This window comes from Chrysemys picta, chromosome 7, assembly GCF_011386835.1.
Source record: "Chrysemys picta bellii isolate R12L10 chromosome 7, ASM1138683v2, whole genome shotgun sequence".
Classification (NCBI taxonomy): domain Eukaryota; kingdom Metazoa; phylum Chordata; order Testudines; family Emydidae; genus Chrysemys; species Chrysemys picta.
The window spans coordinates 84,133,258-84,152,410 of NC_088797.1; the positions used below are offsets into that span (position 1 = coordinate 84,133,258).

The 19,153-nt window shown below is 40.1% G+C and overlaps 1 protein-coding gene across 17 annotated transcripts in view; it reads right to left on the minus strand.

The window, feature by feature from the left end:
• Positions 1-14,989, minus strand: part of CTNNA3 (catenin alpha 3) — a 939,042-nt gene extending 924,053 nt beyond the window's left edge. For 2 of the 17 annotated variants that reach the window (XM_065553428.1, XM_065553426.1), the window contains exon 1: positions 6,261-6,414. The gene's annotated coding sequence lies outside the window, so the exon portion shown is untranslated. Of the gene's footprint in view, positions 1-6,260; positions 6,415-14,778 lie in introns of those variants that run through there. The other 15 variants (XM_065553439.1, XM_065553442.1, XR_010589482.1 and 12 more) reach the window with 14 other exon arrangements.
• Positions 14,990-19,153: the final 4,164 nt, after the last annotated feature.

Here is a 19,153-nt window from a genome sequence, read left to right on the forward strand (position 1 = left end):
TTATAGGCAACTTGAATAACATGTTGCTCATATTTCCCTCTCTGTGTAATGAAGAAAATATTAGCTTAAGTCATGTTGATGATGATGATGATGATTGAAGAGTTAAGGTTAGAGGCAATTTATGCTTGCACCATTCTCAGTAAAGATTACATAAGGAGCAAGTTTACTGCTTAATTACTAGTCTATCACATTTGCAGCTCATCATGGGTTCTAGTATATTCAATTGTATAGGAGTAGATGACAACCATGAGGAGTAGAAGTCTTTACAATACTATTCCTGACTAAAGAAAACTTCCTACCTTTTTGTCTAGCACTTATAGCAAGAATTTTAGATTTTTACATAAATTTAAGTATTCTGGTATTGCCAAAAAAATCCTGAGGAAGCTTTTAAACAAGAAAATTAGGTTATTTGATTTGAATGCTGTAACACCAGTATAAGTAAAGATACAACACAGTATGCAACGTATAGGATTACTACCACACTTAGGGTCTGCTGTCAGGCCCCAGTTCAGGAAAGCATTTGAGCACATGCTTAATTTTAAGCACATGTTTAAATCCCATTGATTTTAGTGTGACTTAAGCACATGCTTAAAACCAAATACATGTTTAAGTGCCCTCCCTGAGTAGCCTAAAACAGGAGGTCACAACTGTGCCAAAGCCCATGTTATATAGGTTAAAGTTGCCTCTAAGAAAAATTGGGGAGGACATTAGTCCTCACTATAAAATGCAGAAGGCTACTTCTTGTGGGAGTTAATGCCCGTCAAGACATCTGTTGACATGATCATGAGCATCAAAACATCAGCTGTCTCCCTCCCCCCCTCCCATATTATTTATATTCACATAGCAATTGGGACTAGTAGTCCCGGACCATGACCCCAGAGTGCTAGGCGCTGTACAAACACGGAACAAAAAAAATGTGTCCCTGCCCCATACAGCATACAATCGAAGCATAAAAGATTGTGCTACCTAAAATCTTCTGGCAATCTTATAGGGAAAAAATCAAAACCAGACACATGCAGAGAGAGGTATTGCTCTCCAGTAGGACAGAATAAAACACTCATCTTTAATCTTTATTAATTCAGCAAAAGCTCATGTGAATCTATATCTAGATTGACTTTAATGTCAATGAAAGTTTTGCCATTGAGTCAAATGGGGCCAGGATTTCAGCCCTGGACTTTAATTTAGAAACAAAACTGGCTTTGGCATGACAGCCATAAGAATGGCAAAGGCCAGGATTTCACATTAACATTGTCCTGAGGACACCACTTTACCTAGTGGCTGTGTTAAAAACTATTAAATCTATTTCTTTATTTGCATCCTTATCGCTGTCAAAATTTACGCCATTGAAAAGATGGATTAGTTCAGTACAGAACAATAGGCAACAACCATTGCTGGAGGCCCTTCGTTAAAATAATTGGTAGTAGAATCAGGAAATTCTTCTGTTCTGGTGGAACTCTTGTTGTTCCATTAAAGTTACATTGGTGCCCCACATTTCTGGTTCTGTAGCGGGGTGAACACCCGCTCCAGCCTGGAAGGGGTTGGAAAAGCCCTGCAGAGGGCTGGGGCTGTGTAAAGGAGCCAGGGCCAGCTCCAGGCACCAGCCGAGCAAGCTGGTGCTTGGGGCAGCAGATTGAACGAGGCAGCATTCCGCCCAATCCTAGGGCGGCACGGCCACTTTTTTGTGTGTGTGTTCCACTCCGGCGGCCCTGTAGGGGGCGGCGGTGCGGAGGACGGGAGTGCCCTGCAGCAAGCCCGGCAGGGCAGTCCTCATCCTTCCCTCCCCGCCGACCGGAGCGGAGCCCTCCCGGCAGGCGGTGCAGCAGGAGGGACCACGTGGCAGCGCCCGGCTGTAGCCCTGGCCGCCCCCCTTCTCTCTCTATCCCGCCCGCTCCCTCTCCCCTCCCCCCCCCCCCGCTAGCCGGTCCCCCTGCACCCACACTCCAGCGCACAGATCAGGTTTTTTTGTTTGTTTGTTTGTTTTTTGCTTTCCCGTTCTTGCCGCCCCGTGTGTGTGTTGTTGTTTTTTTGCTTGGGGCGACCAAAAAGCCAGAGCCGGCCCTGAAAGGAGCAAAACCCCGGCTGATTGGGGAAGTGGCGGCAGATGGGGCCACGCCCCAAACTGAGGAACTCAGCCTTATAAGAAGGCCAGGGCAGCCAGAAGCTGAGGAGTCTCCCTCTGACAGGAGAGAGAGAGACAGGCCTGGCTGCAGGGAGCTCACCTGGGGACCTAGAGTGAGGCAGGGCTGGGGAAAGGCCTTGCGGGCTGGGAAGCCCTAGGCCAGCAACTCCCCAGGCTGCAGGGCCTGGTCCTAGGCCCATATAGGTATTGGGGGTGATGATTGGCTGATAGACTGCAGTATGCCCGGGCTGCAGGGGCTAGCTGATGATGGGCAGTAGCCACAACTGAGGTGACATTGGGATAGGGGGTGGGGGTTCCCCTAGGTGGGAGACCCAGAGAGAGAGTGGAGTACTGCCAGGGGGGCAGCACTCAAGCCAAAGGCACCGGGGTCCAGGAGGGACACGGGGGGGCCAACGACAGGCGGGACACCTGGCCTGCAGAGGGCACTCTGGATGAGCTAATTCCCAAGACGACCAGCAGGAGGTGCCGCAGGAGTGAGTCTGCACCTGATTACAGTTCATATCTGCTATTTGAAAATTTGAGAATGAATGACAACTATCAAAGACTACAAAAGCTGCACAAAGAACAAACAATTTGTTTCATCCATCTTCCTACTTTCTGTAAAGTTCTTATCCTCTTTTCATCTGTTTTTTCCATCTCCATAAACTTGAAATTGGCTATACTGTATATGCTGAAAAACAAGGTCATTTAGATGATCCTCATTTTTTTTTGCATAGTTATTTACTGTCAGTGAATTTAACTTTTAGAATATATTTAAAAAAAACTTTTTTCTTCTTTTAAACCAAGAACAATTCAGCAGGAGAGAAGTTATCTCTAAACTTTTTCCCTATTCTCATATTCTAGGCATTTTCTAGTCTTCACTGTGACAAAGTAGACTCTCTCCATCTGCTGTCCAGTGGAGGTAGCAAGGGAACAAGATGGTTTAGTACAATGGTGCTGAACTTAAGTCATGAATGCTTGAAATAGCACGATTCCTGTTCTGGTGGCATGTCCCCAAATAGACTTCCATAGTCTGGGAGGAACTGATATACCTGAGGTTATGTAGCTATGAAATCAAGATGCCTTTTGATTTGGTAGTGAACCTTTATATTTCAAAGCACTCTCTCTGTACAGCCATCAGAAACCATCTTGTTTTCAGAGTTCAGTTTAGACTTTCAGAGGAGACACCTACTATATGTAGAGCTGAGAAGCAATACATATGTACTTGCTACTATATGTACACTCTCACCAACTTCACTTTTGTTCTTTCTTGTTCTGCTGCTGTTAAATCTATAATAAGAGGTCCCACTGACTGCAAATATCTGTTTGCTCTTCATGTATTAAAATATATATATATATCCAAGTGCATAATGCTCTGACCCCAGAGTGGTTGTCCAATGTTAAAGATGGGGCTATCGCAAGCCAAGGTGGAAGGAAGTACAGATACAACAGGCATCCACAAAGATGCTGGCTGTCAACCTGTCACTTTATTTTTGGGCACTAAAGCTCAGAAAAGGTTCCCCCATCACAATATAAATAAGAAATACAAAACTTCAAAACTTGCCTAGCGTGCAGGTAAGTTACACACTAGTGCTAAATTAGGGTTATTTCTGTCAATATTTGCAAGAAATCTAACAGTAACCTGGAAAATAGATTTCCATTCAGACAGTCACACATCCATTTTGCATTAGGACATCTCAGACAAGTTGTAAATATTAATGCAAGGTTCTTTTTGACATATTGGTATGAAAGCTAATTCTAATATCGATGAGTTTATGGCTTCTAGAAACCTATTATCAGCTAGCCAGCCATGCATGTCCACTTCTGAATTAGATTCCACATCTGAACCTACATTTGACTCCTATTTAATGCTTCTTAAGCTGCCACTCCATGATAAATCAACAAGACTGGCTTTGTATAGAAGTGAAGTTTTGGGTTCAGCCTGACCATTGAAGTCAATGGGTTCTTTCCACTGTCTGAGAACCAGATTCTTCTGCTGTTTTAGCATCAGAGAATAATAACAATTTCACACCCTTGAAAGGCCTGTTTTCTTCAACCTACTGAAATTCACCTTTTGGGGAGGTGGGGGAACATCAGTGACCTGGCTTTCTGAAGTGTCTAGCCAAAATTTCAAACTGCATTTTCATTTTAAATTAACGACCCAGTCCACTTTTTATTATGCACAATGCTCTTGGTTTTTGCTTTGCAGCTTTGAATTTATTTCCAAGGTTTGGTTCCCAAAATTGCAAGTCCAAATTGAAGACCACCAGAGCTGTTGCAAATGGACAGTGTTAATTTTGTTCTGAATTCATTCTTGGCAAGTCTGCACATCAGTTGCAAGGGGAAGCACCTCATGCTTCTATTGTCAGTTTGAAGAAATCACTGGAAGATTTTTTTGGTTTATTTTCTCTTTAGACATACTCACGATTTAAGTTGTTCCTAGTGGAGTCACCTTAACTCAGTCAAAATGTGGCAACACTGCTTAACTTAAAAAATACAGAAACAAAAAGCATTCACTCCTTGCCTGTTTGACAGCATGCTGCAGCCACCATCGCATTTACCCTCCTATAACAAATACTCAAAGTGAAAGATGACTCGTCTTCATATTTTGCATATTCCTTGACAGGTTGGAGACTGTTGTAAACATCTTAATTTTATTATGCCACCACTTGTTCTCATCTTCTTGAAGATTAGCTTGATCCAAAACCTTGGTTCTGAACAGTCTTCTTAGGGCATGTTATAAACCAGCCTCAAGTTTTGAAGCTGAGAACCATTTCTATTTGTTGTTGCAACCCCTTGCTACTACCAGTTTGTCTAATAAACAGACATACTTACTGACTGCTTAGAGCCAGATCAAATCCCTATTAAGGCAATGGTAGTCCTCCCACTGACTTCAGCAAGCTCTAGGTCTGGACTTTATATTGTTAAAATTAGTGGAAAATGTGTGGCAAAATCCCCAGCACTGCTCTGAAAATCTCAATCATATATTTTAAGCTACAGTAAAACAACTGAACACTTAGAGGTTTCTGGAAAGTAGTCTTTTGTAGCATGCCTCTTTCTTACAAAAAGGAATTCCTCTAAAAGTGGCTTCGATAAGTGCAAAATCTTAACAAGTTAGCACTAGGGTTGCCAGTTTAGGTTGGACAATGGTATTCCTGGAGGTTTCATCACATGACAATCTTTAATAAAAGATTAATTTTTAATTCCTGGAGAATCCAGGGCAATCCTGGATGGTTGGCAACCCTAGTTAGTACAGTTTTCACAGTATTGCTTACAAGCTATTTTGAATCCTCAGCTGTGCCCTGCAGAAGTATTCATAACATTCTATGTTTTCACTATCATTTTTATGTTGTTAATTATTAGTATTCTTGTGGATTAGAAACATATCAGGGCAATAAAGAGGAAAGTATAGAGGCAATCAGGGAAAATACTTAAGGCACTTTCTGATATTTGTAATTTCAGGAGAACCGCCTGTGCTTGTAACTGGAACTATATTGCCTCTTTGCTAAGCAAACAACTTTCCCAGGTGTGCATTTCTTGAGAACACTGAGATCACAGCCCATTGTTTAATAAAAACAAAATATCTACTCTAGTATAGTATGCCCTTTGGATACAGTAGGGCTCTTGGTTATAAGATACTTTGATGCAAAACTACGTAGATATATTAATCTATACAGAAGTCAATTTCACTAGTGTATTACAACATCTTAGAACATTAGACATGACTTTCAGGTGTCATGGAGATAGAGTATTTCAGTCTCAATGGAACAAAAACCAATAACCTGCACTCATACACAACGGTATACTTTAAGCTAAGTGCTAATTTTTGTTATGTGTTCTTATTAGGAACTATGTCTAAATTGACAACGTTCTGCGTTTCAGTGAATAAAAGAATGGGGCGTGGGATTGGAAATAAATAAAAGCAAGAAAGTTTTCTGCAGCCTGAAGTAAAATTCAACTATAAAAATTATAATTGTTAGACAAGCTCTATGTACAATCGGTACTCTATAATTTAAATAAAATAATGTAATGACAGAAAGTGGCTCCAAAAATACAGCTAACCTTTCTAATATATAATCATTAGAATTTTGTTTACTGCTAAAATCACTAATTGTACTTACAAGATAACAACATAACTCACCTATCTCAAAACAAACAGTCCACAGTCAGGCACTAAAGCAACTGTCTAAACACCAGAAAAATTGCTTAGAACTTCAGTACAACTATTATGGCTCATGGTGCATCTGCAAGCTGATGGCCTGACAAGCGCTCTAGTGTATTTCAGGATGACTGACAGGGCACAGTGGCTGCTGGTGGGGGTTGGGCATCCTTAAAGCTATATACTAATGTAGAAATATGTCAGATATAATTAAAAACAGAACAGTGCCCTTGTAATTTATTTTGAACAACTAGAGGTTATGGAATATATTTTTGCCATGACTTCTGGTGTATAGTCTCTTAATTTCCTGAATCACTATTCTTTCTTTTTCCATACAGTCTGGTTATATGACAACCTCTGTCTCAATGCCATGACTCAGATTTTCAAACTGGACAGCAAAGGAATTCGTAAAGATATTAACACATTTGTAGGCTCAATTATTTTTCCCTTTCTCAGTCATATGGCATGGGATGTATTCGTTCATAAAATATATGCCTTATGCCTACTTCTATAAAGGAAAAGATGCTCCAAGGAAACACTACTGAGCTTCAACCTTATACCACAAAAAGAACAGGAGTACTTGTGGCACCTTAGAGACTAACAAAGTTATTAGAGCATAAGCTTTCGTGGACTACAGCCCACTTCTTCGGATGCTGTAGTCCACGAAAGCTTATGCTCTAATAAATCTGTTAGTCTCTAAGGTGCCACAAGTACTCCTGTTCTTTTTGCGGATACAGACTAACACGGCTGCTACTCTGAAACCTTATACCAGTTTCACCAACAGCAAAGTAATCTGGCCGGGATGCATTCTTAATGACTATCATGTGCTTTCCTTTTTAAACCTGAAGCTTTTTCTCCTGAAAGGATCTTTATTTCCTAGAATTTGTACCCTGAACTGATGTTCATCTTCTAACACCTGGCTAGCCATTCTCCGCTCAGAAAATGAATGAGATTTAGTAGCAGACATCACAGTTCCATCAATCAGACACCAGAGGTTGCTTGCTAAAAGCATTATACTTGCTACATTTCATTCCTGTAAATATAGGAGATTTCCTCTAAAGAAAGAGAAACAAGAGACTGGGAAAAAGCACATGAAACATCTGATCCCTCAAAAAGATGAAGCCTGGCAGAGGCATATTTAAGGGCTAATTAGTAAAATAAAACATCTTATTAATTTTAAGATTTTTATACATAGCATCAACTGATGTCAGCACAGCTCTGGGAACAATATTTGTTAGTCCTTCTGCTACACAATCAGCACAGCAAACAAGTCATATTTTAGAGAAGCCATAAAAATAACTTCAGTGGAGCTATACCTGTTTACACCACATAAGGATCTGGTCCATTTAACATTGTCCGTTCAATCTGCTATCTTGCCTAAACCAATGGCCAATATTAGATATTTCAGGGGAAGGTGAAAAACTCCATATTCCATCTAGCCAATTATTCAGTTATGTACATAAAAAGTATTACATCCTAAAACCATTACATTTGGTTACTCCTTGTCATTAGAAGGCAACACTTGCTAGTCAGATGGGCTATCTCAAAGAGAGCACAACAAAATGTATGTTAGAGGCTTGAGGAAGGTCTCAATGCAGATACCAGTTAATAAAAAATATATTGTCTTATGCCAAAATCTAATAGTGTATAATCACACTGTTAATGGAATGATCATATTTTATAGGTTCCACCAACCTTAACAACAAGCTTGTAGTGATGCACCCACAGTTAATGTACATTGCACCATAACAAGATACAAATCAAATACCAAAAAACTAACAAAACTAAGGGGTAGGGGGAAAATAAGGTATCTACATAAAGGGTGAAATCCTGGCTCCATTGAAGTTCGTTAATGACATTTTTGCTTACTAGCATTTTACATGTTCAAAGAACAGCTCCAGTTGACTTCAGTTGCAGTTGTGAGTACTGAGCACCTCAGCAAATGTAGTCCTAGGTGTCTTATGTGGGTTCCCAGAAAATGAGGATTACATAATTAGTGGCCAGCTATGAAAAATGGGGTTTAGATGCATCATACAGGAACTCTGGGACAGAGACAGGAATAGAATGCTGCCCCGGAGAATTGGATTCAACTGCCTTAACTATTCGTAGATTCCAAGTCCTGAAGAGACAATTTTGATAGTCTAGGCTTTCTTCCTGTATAACACATGCTATAGATCTTCCCCCCAAAATAATTCTTCAAGCATATCTTTTAGAAAAAAACATCCAATCATGATTTTAAAATGGTCAGTGATGAAGAATCCATCTTAGTAAATTGCCCTCACTGTCAAAAAAGTATGCCTTATTTCCAGTCTGCATTTCTCTATCTTCTCCAGCCATTGGATGGTGTTAGACCTTTCTCTGATACACTGAAAAGCCCATTATTAAATATTTGTTCCCCAAATACGCACTTAGCTTTCTCCTTGTTGAGCTCCTTGAGACTATTTGGCTTAATCACTATAAGGTATGTTTTCTAATCCTTTAATCATTCTTGTGACTCTTCTCTGAAAACTCCAATTTATCAACATCCTTCTGGAATTATTGGCACCAGAACCAGACAGTATTCCAGCAGTGGTTGCACCAGTGCAAAATTCAGAAGTAAAATAACCTCTCTATTCCTACTCAAAATTTTCCTATTTATGTATGCAGGAATAGATTAGCTCTTTTGGCCACAGCATAAATTTGGGAGCTTATTTTCATCTGATTATTTGCCACGATCCCCAAATCTTTTTCAGACTGCCCACTTCCCAGGATAGGGTCCCCCACTCTGCAAATATGGCCTACATTCTTTGTTCCTAGAGGTGGACATTTACCCATATTGAAAGTCATATTCATTCCTTGCACCCAATTTACCAAGCTATTCAGCTCACTCTGTATCAGTGACCTGTCCTCTTCATTATTTACCACTCCCTCAATTTTGGGGTTATCTACAAACTTTATCAGTGATGATGTTATGTTTTCTTCCAAGTCACTGATAAAAATGTTAAATAGTCTAGGGCACAAAACTAATCCCTGAAGGACTCTACTGGAAACACATCTACTCAGTAAAAATTCCCTGTTTACAATTATATTTTAGACCTATCAGTAAGCATATTTTTAATCCATTTAATGTGTGCCATGTTAATTTTATGTCATTCTAGTATTTAATGAATATGTTGTATGGTACTAAGTCCAACACCATAGAAAAAAGAGTCTAAATTTACTATGTCAGTACTATTACATTCATCAACCAAACTTATGAACTCAAAAAATTATAAGTTAGACAGGATCAGTTTTCCATAACCCCACATTGATTTGCATTAATTATATTATCTTCTAATTCTTCATTAAATTGAGTCCCATATCAGCCTCTCCATTATCTTGCCCAGGATAGATACCAAGCCTATCATTACCTGGGTCATCCTGTTTACCATTTTTAAAAATTGGCATATTAGTTTTCTTCCAGTCTTCTGGAACTTCCCCACTACTCCAAAAACTTACTGGGGGGGAACAACATTAATAGTCCAGCAAGTTCCTCAGCCAGCTCTTTTAGAACTCTTGGATGTAAGTTGCCTGAACCTGCTAATTTAAAATTTTTTAACTTTAGTAGCTGATGTTTAACAGCCTTCAGAGACACTAACAGAATGGAAAGAGTGTTACTACCACCACGTGATGAGACTATATAATTATTTTTCCCCCAAATAGAAAACAAATATTTATTGAACACTTCTGCCTTTTCTGCATTATTGATAATTCTATCATTTCCATCTAGTAGTGGATCAATATCATTGTCAGGATTCTTCTTGTTCCTAATATATTTAAAAACTCCTTATTGTCCTTACCACTGTCGGCCATAGATTTCTCCTTGTGTCCATTTGCTTCCCTTATCAATTTTCTATAATTCCTAATTTCTGATTTAATATTAATAACTATCAGCTTCCCCTTTCTTCTATTTGCTATATATTTCTATGGGACCATCCTTACTCTGCCTCCAATGTCCCAAATTTAATTGAGTTGATCAAAGAGAAATGTTCACAAGAACTCAATTTTAAATCATCCTATTCCTTGGTTTATTGAGCTATCAAATGTCATTGAGTTACAGTCTTGTAGCCTAGTAGCAGCTCCCTCAGTTGGGAATTATGGTGAAGGGTGAGTCTGCAAGCCACAAAAATATATTACCTATTTTTAAGTTTTCATGTTGTAGGCATTAATGTATTCTCGTTTCTGACCTTTAGCCAAGTATTGCTGACTTCTGACAGTAATAAGCAGTTCAAGGAGAATGAAGCCCCACCTTTCATTTCAATATACATTCTTCTGCATGCATCCAAGTAATATATTCAACTTCGGGTTTAACTTTTGCATACTCCTATACCTTTTTCAAAGTTACTCTATTACATCATTTCTAATAAAGTAAGCTAATGTCACTTCTCCCTCAGTACACTTTGTGTCAATACATTGCAAGTCTAGATACAGGAGTTAACAGTGAGTTGTGAAATCCAGTCTGTGTTGTATTTATTCCTACATGATGATAATCCTACAATCTGCCCAGTTACAGAGTTTTTGGCTTTGAGCTTGTCAATCAGTTTCTGAGCAGCAACCCAGAGCATTCCCAATGAGCCCAAAGAGCACATCATGATCCTGATGCTGGAATCCTTAGTCATGCAAGCCTTCCATTGAAGTATAACCATAAGAATCTATGGTCTTGGTTCTGCCACAGTTACACCAATATTACACAAGTATAACTGCATTGAAGTCAATAGTTATGCTGGATGTATACCAATGTAAATGAGAACAGCATCAAACCATGTATCTAAGAGATGCTTTAATAGTTGTGTTCATAATGTTTTCCCCAGGCACACAAATTATGGTCTAGGAACTTTTTAACCAGAGCTGAGCAAATAACTATTTTTTCAATTCAGTGGCCAAGCCAAAAAAAAAATCCCCCCAAATTTATTTTGTGTCAATCCAAAACCAAAATTTCAGTTTTTCCTCTCAAACAAAACAATTATTTTGAGTCAAACAAAAAATTGCTTAATCTAAAACAAAAAAAGTTGATGGTTTTATTCCTGGATTTTTTTCAAATCCTTTGGTTTTTTTTTTTTTAAATAAGTCTAGCTAAACTTTGAACATTTTGAAATTAAACATCAAAACAAAATGGTTCAATTTTAACACTGTTTTTTCTTTTTTTAAGCCAAAACCTTTTGCAAATTGTTTGTCAGTCCAAAACTGTATTTTTTGGCAAATAAGCTATTTGTCTAAAAAAAAGTTCACCCAGCTCTACTTTTCAGTAGCAATATTTGAGCTATGTAAGTAAGATTTGCCTCGAAGAAAGAAGTATGGGGTGACATGGCGATGATACACATTCAAGAAGCAGTATGCATTGGCCCCTTTGGTACTCATGAAGTCTTTCACTTTCGAAGACTCCCACTGAAATGAACTGGACTGTTATTTTTCACTACATGTATTAGGTTTGGGTACTGATCAAATGCTTCACACTATCGTGGGTGCTAGGTGGTTTTTGGATGGCTGGTTGTACTGTGCTGATAACAATAGGCAGAGGATGTTTGCATCCAGGGCCGGCTCTGGCTTTTTTGCCGCCCCAGGCAAAAAAACCTCCGGCCGTGTGTCTCTCCCCCCTCCCCCCAGCGCAGCAGGGGAGGGCACGGGGGGGGGGGGGGAGAGGGCGGCCAGAGCGCCGGGGGGAGGGCGGCAAGCCCCGGCCGGGGCTCCGCTCTCCCCGGCGGCCAGAGCCGGAGCGCCGCACCGCGCCGCCCCCCTCCAGGTGCCACCCCAAGCCCAAGCTTGGTGGGCTGGTGCCTGGAGCCGGCCCTGTTTACATCCACCATGCCCCCCCCCACACCCCACTTTTTTTTTTTAAGTGTTCCTATCTTTAACAAGGACCAGAGAGAATGTTTAAAGGAAGTTCAAGTTGATCTTATACTAAACATAGCTTATTCTTCACCTCAACAAAAGTCACATGTGTTTGCTATAGTATCATATGATGTAACATTAACTTGAAACTCAGAGGAAGGAGTCTTTAAACATTCTTTTTATGAAATTATCACCATATATCTTTATATTATGGTTGCTAGTTTTCACACTGTGATGTTATTCCCAGTTTAGTAAACATATCTTCATCTTAGTCCATTGTAAAGAATTAAAAATCATGTTTTTCATTCTCCTTGTACAGCTGCTACTCTTCACAATAGATTTCCTTGTGTTTCACATTCATGGGCTACAGTAGGCTACTTCTTTGTCAAGTACCAGTTTTGAATGATCTAGCTTCAGATTGATCTAATCCAGGGATCGGCAACCTTTCAGACATGGTGTACCGAGTCTTCATTTATTCACTCTAATTTAAGGTTTTGCGTGCCACTAATACATTTTAACATTTTTAGAAGGTCTCTTTCTCTAAGTCTATAATATATAACTAAACTATTGTTGTATGTAAAGTAAATAAGGTTTTTAAAATGTTTAAGAAGCTTCATTTAAAATTAAATTAAAATGCAGAGCCCCCCCCCCCCCCCCCCCCCCCCCCCCCCCCGGACCGGTGGCCAGGACCCGGGCAGTATGAGTGCCACTGAGAATCCGCTCACGTGCCGCTTTTGGCATGTGTGCCATAGGTTGCCTACTCCTGATCTAATCTTTAAAGGTTTACACTCTGACCACTATATTTACCAGAGTTCCAAGTAATTTAACTATTCAACATTCCTACTGCACACACACTAAACCAAAACCAAAGAAGAGTTCTAGATGATCACTTGTTAATTTAAAATTTTTGACTGAGCTGTACAGAAGGAAGAAGAGAAAGTGTTTCAGTACACCTCACCCATTTGCACCCTTCACAGAAATTGGGCACGGTTCTCAAAAGACACGGGCACTTCCCCTGGCAAGTGCCCCCAGGGGTGATAGCTACCTAAAATGAGAAGGGGAGGGGCAGGGTAAAAGCAAAGCCATAATCCACAATAACTAATCAGCACAACTAATTGGGTGAAGTGGGGAGGGTGCATGCTCAACCCTGGAAAGGGTGGCATAGCTCTTAGTACAGCATGTGATTTCAGGATCCTCCAAGACAAGTTCTGGCTGGGTCAGGCAGAATTTTTCCTAGGGGCTCCTAGTACAGCATGGCCGTTCAGCTCCTCTTTCAACCCAGGCAATGGCTTCAAAAAGCCTCCCTGTTTTGAGCCACGTGTTTTCTTTAGATACAGTAGCACTTCTTGTTTCTTCTCTTTTTTGAATTAACATGATCACTGATATATATTCAAAATGGTATCACAACAACAAGCTATCACTTTATATTGTAAGTGGTTTTCTGGTCCTGCCTGCAGGCTAGTGGGTTCTGCAGGGAAGTATGTGATCTGGGTCTTCAGCAGTCAGTCTGCAAAGACCCAGCCTAAAGCAAGGGTGGGTTGAGTTGTGCCTAACTGTCTTAGGGAACTCCCTGCTTTGTGTCTTTGGTTTTTTTTTTTTTTGGGGGGGGGGTGTCGTGTCCTGGAGTCTAAGAAATAAAGGAGTATTACCTTACAGAAAGAGTATTTTATGTTTTTATCTAGCTCCTGTTTGCAGTGAACATAAATCTTTATTTCCAAATCCTGCCACACACATTTAAATAAATGACTGCTGATCATTGTTGCTTTCCATAGGAGTTGGATTGGGCCCTCACTAATTAATTGGGTGACAAAAGGAGCATTCAATCTGCTATTTCACACTTCTTCCTCTAAAAATCTAAATAAATTAAGAATATCCAAAGTGCCCAAATCTAATCCCTTCAGAGATTTTTCCTTCCCTAAATAGGAGTCTACAGGCACAATTCTTTGTTGTTGTAAGAGTTTGTGGCTTACATCAAGGGCGAATTTGGCGCTCCGTCTTTTTAAAAGTACCGAAAATAGAATAAGAAGAATATTCCAGTGCACACACTCACACTTGAACTAGAATCCATTCTGGAGAACTTTCTTAATGTGTACAAATAAGGGTGTTTTCTGAAGTATATAGATCTGCTTGTCTGCTCTTATTACTATTTTGGAAACAGTGCCTTCTATATTTAAATATCTAATGTATAAATTATCTTATAAAAGCTACTTTGTGCAATGATTCAATGTTTTAAATCCTAAACTCACAAATTTACATTTACATAAGCCTCCCCTGCACAGGAAGCAACTTCCAGCGAAGTGTCAGGAGATAAGTGCAGTCTTACTAAAGGGAACAGCATTCATGCACTATCTTATCTTCCTTGTACAATATTGTGATATGCTTTTTATAGCTGGAAAATATGTGATTGCACTGCACAACCTTGGCTAGTGGCTTCCAGTGACAAGATCATGTGATTTCTTATATCTATGGAACGAGCATGAAAATGCAGGTTTACAGGTAAGAAACATACTTTTTAGGAAGCTTGAAAAAAATGCACCTTATTTTTCCGCTGACATTTGAGGGGAGACTATTCAATTAAGTACCTGTAATTCAATTCACAATTCAATGTACTTTCAATATAAACAAAATTCCCTTCACTCTACTTCAGTCTTACCTTTCAAATCAAGAAGCCAACTCTAAGACGACGACTAAGGGTTCCAGGAAACTGCTCTCTATAGAAGTCTTCTTGCAGAGTTCTGACTCCAGATCCACTGACAAGGACTAGCTTCTTTGGTTGCTGTCAATCACAAAGATTAGAAAAGGAAATAGGAGGGGAGAACAATGGAAAAATATAGGAAAGGGGAGGGTGGTATCCATCTGGTACCACCTTCTGAACTGAGAGTTACTGACTTCACTGACAACTTGTTACTGAAAATACCTCTTTGAAAAAGCCCAGACTAGTTCCTGTAAGACCTGAAAACACAGTCACTAAGCTTTCAGAGTCTCATTCAAAGCCCACTGAAGTCAATGAAAAGACTCCCATTGATGTTAGTGGGTTTTGGATTGCGACTTTAAGGAAGATCCTTAGAATCAGTTTTCCCTCTTCTATTTTCAAACTGCTGATCTGCATATAAATACACAAATTATAGCTGCAGGAACTACATAGCATGAGAGATCAAAGAAAAAGAGCAAAAGTGACAGATAGGAGACCCATGCCAGATATTGTAATTGAAATCATGTTAGATATTGCAGCAATGTACAGACTAAAATTTCATCCAAATCAGGCCCTGTAACATATATTGTCCACATGCCAGACAACTCCAATAATACCTACATATGCTAATATGCTCAACATTTATCCCTTAATGAGTCTTACATACACAAATCAACTCTTAGTGATATAAGGCTAGAGTTATTCCCTCATTCCCTCGGGAGACAATCAACCAATGGGAATTTGTTCTCGTGATATAACACGTGAATTTGTTCTCGTGATCTCCATGATGGAGAGTTTGAAGGAGTTGGGGATTTTTTGTGATCAGAAATTGAACCATCTACATATGTAATCTTAGGTACTGGTTCTGCAATGAACTCAACAAGGGTGGACCTATGTGACCACCAGGGATCTATCTTCCCAGAATTCATCGCAGGATCAGGGCCTTAGTTTTTTTGATGCACCTCATGAGGAAAAGATTTGAGCAGTCAAAAAATGACTTTGCATATTGAAGGAACATCTGCAGTAATTTCTCCCAAAAAAACTTCAAGTAGTATTTATAGGAACTAAACATATTGTTGTGGATGAACTAATTTACTGAGAGAAAGCAAAGCTGATGATTCATTAGATTATGATTTTATTCATAAGTCATTCCTCTTAGAATTGGTGAGGCTCAGGGCTGAGAGATAAATGTTTGTTTTTTCCTCTCTTCTAGCTCTTGAACTTAGAGGAAATGGCACAAATGACACTTCTCCATGCAGAAAATGTCTGGGCCTTGAAACATTTTGTTAGCATAGTACTATATTAGTTCCTTGCTCTGTAATTTCATACTAGATTCTGTTAATTTGTTAATTGTTTAAGTGTCTTATTTTTGATGCTCGGTTTTACTAATGACTTTATAAACTGTCTTTGAAGAAAGAAGCAAAGAAAATGCAGTCTGTTTTACTGCACATTAAATCTTAAAGGTTGGCACGTGCAACATCCCCGAACTGACAGGCCACTGAGCCAGGGGAGCCATGGCCTGATTTCTTTATGGCAGGGCCAAACCTAAGTGGCACTATGACCCTGCATACCAAGCTGCAACATTACTCATTCAAAATTGGAGGGGGTGGCTGGTGTAGGAATTTACAAGCGGGGAGAGGGGGTGGTCATGCTGCTGAGGAAGGGAAGAGTGCCCGAGAGGAGAAGAGGAATGTTAGGCAGGGATGTATGGCAAATGTATGCCCCCACACACTTGAAATACTGCTCTGCAGCCCCTGCCTAAGTACTCCTTTCTATAAAACTAAAGAAATAAAAACTACAACTCTTTAAAGTTGTTTCAAAGCTATTTTTGGAAAAAATTATTACAGCTTACAAGATGACCCCGCAAATGTAATGTGTACACAGCATTTGGGGGGAGGGGGGAAAGAGGCCACAGGAGGGAGAACTCCAGCCTTTTTGTATGCTTTTTTTTCCTGTTGTCTGAATTGTCTAATCCAGAGAGTGAAAAAAAAATTCTTAGTAATTCAAACCATGGAGTATTTAATAAGAAGATCTTCCCCTAAAGTGTCTGGTTGACAGATGATATGAACATCCAAAGTTTCACAGGTAATTACAAGATAGCAACACAAAATCAGAAATTTGTCAGTTCTCTAAGTTACCACTAAAACATGCTGTACAATCAGTGTCCTAAAACCTTTTAAAAACTCTATGGACTAATGTGAACTATTGTACTTTTTCACCATGACAACCTTCCAAATTTTCATGACAGCCTTCCTGTCACCTGGGCCAATCCTTCACTATTTTTAACCCCCTATCTCATGACTTTAGACTTCTCTAAATTTAAACTCATGACTCATGCTCCAAACCTCTCTTGTACATATCTCTGGATGGATTTGAGTGTTTTCGCTACATTTACTGGTCAATCCAATTCGGTGCTATCCAAAAGAAAGGCCATTTCAGCATTTCCAATCCTTGAAAATTTATTGTGACTTGCAATAGTTGGTATTTTTCTGATAGCCCTTGCTCCTGGAATTATGTGAGAATCTCAACTTGCAATTTAAAAATTGTAAGTTTCTTCCAGCGCTCACAGTTGTGAAGAAAAGCTTGAAAATATAAGACCAAAAAACTCAAACGAGAAGACAGAAAGAACTAAATGTGTGTGTACATATGTGTGTGTGTGTGTGTGTGTGTACATGTGTGTGTGTACTCAATCTCATGAGTTTCAACCCAGTAGCATGATATGGGGAGATGGGGCTTAACTCATAATTTTTGAAAACTTGGGGCTGGCCATACTGGCATTTCCTTCCATCAGCTTTTGGGATAAACTCTCATTGACTTTAGAGACAGTTCTGCACACAAGCTACTAGCAAGATAGGACCCTTAGAAACCATGGATACTGTCCTGCCAAAGAGTTGCATGCAGAAGTACCACTATCTTCAGACTCTTTTAAAGTCTCTATGTGCAGTGTAACACATACTGGTTCCAAAACTGATTCTTGTATACTCTACAAGTGTTCCAAGGATGGTGTTCCAAGAAGAAGGATTGCTAGACAGACACAGGCTCCACCTAATGAAGAGAGGGAAGAGCATCTTCCTAAAGAGGCTGGCTAACCTAATGAGGAGGGCTTTAAACTAGGTTCACGGGGAGAAGGAGACCAAAGCCCTGAGGTAAGTATGGAAGTGGGATACCAGGAGGAAGCATGAGCAAGAGAGCGCAAGAGGGGAGGACTCCTGCCTCATACTGAGAAAGCAGGACGATCAGCGAGTTATCTTAAGTGCCTATACACAAATGCAAGAAGCCTGGGAAACAAGCAGGGAGAACAGGATGTCCTGTCACAGTCAAGGAATTATGATGTGATTGGAATAATAGAGATGTGGTGGTATAACTCACATGACTGGAGTACTGTCATGGATGGATATAAACTGTTCAGGAAGGACAGGCAGGGCAGAAAAGGTTGGGGAGTTGCATTGTATGTAAGAGAGCAGTATGACTGCTCAGAGCTCCGGTATGAAACTGCAGAAAAAACTGATAGTCTCTGGATTAAGTTTAGAAGTGTGAGCAACAAGGGTGATGTCATGGTGGGAGTCTGCTATATATCACCAGACCAGGATGAGGCTTTCTTCAGGCTACTAACAGAAGTTACTAGATCACGGGCCCTGGTTCTCATGGGGGACTTCAATCACCCTGATATCTGCTGGGAGAGCAATACAGCGGTGCACAGACAATCCAGGAAGTTTTTGGAAAGTGTAGGGGACAATTTCCTGGTGCAAGGGCTGGAGGAACCAACTAGGGGAAGAGCTCTTCTTGACCTAATTCTTCCCTGTTTGTGAGCAGCAGTAGGGGAAGCAAAAGTGGATGGGAACCTGGGAGGCAGTGACCTGGTCAAGTTCAGGATCCTGATACAAGGAAGAAAGGAGAGCAGCAGAATACAGACCCTGGACTTCAGAAAAGCAAATTGACTCCCTCAGGGAACTGATGGGCAGAGTCCTCTGGAAGAATAACATGAGGGGGAAAGGAGTCCAGGAGAGCTGGCTGTATTTTAAAGAATCCTTATTGAGGTTGCAGGAACAAACCATCCCTATGTGTAGAAAGAATAGTAAATATGGCAGGCGACCAGCTTGGCTTAACAGTGAAATCCTTGCTGATCTTAAACACAAAAGAAGCTTACAAGAAGTGGAAGATTGGACAAATGACCAGGGAGGAGTATAAAAATATTGCTCAGGCATGCAGGAGTGAAATCAGGAAGGCCAAATCACACTTGGAGTTGCAGCTAGCAAGGGATGTTAAGAGTAACAAGAAGGTTTCTACAGGTATGTTAGCAACAAGAAGGTGGTCAGGGAAAGTGTGGGCCTCTTAC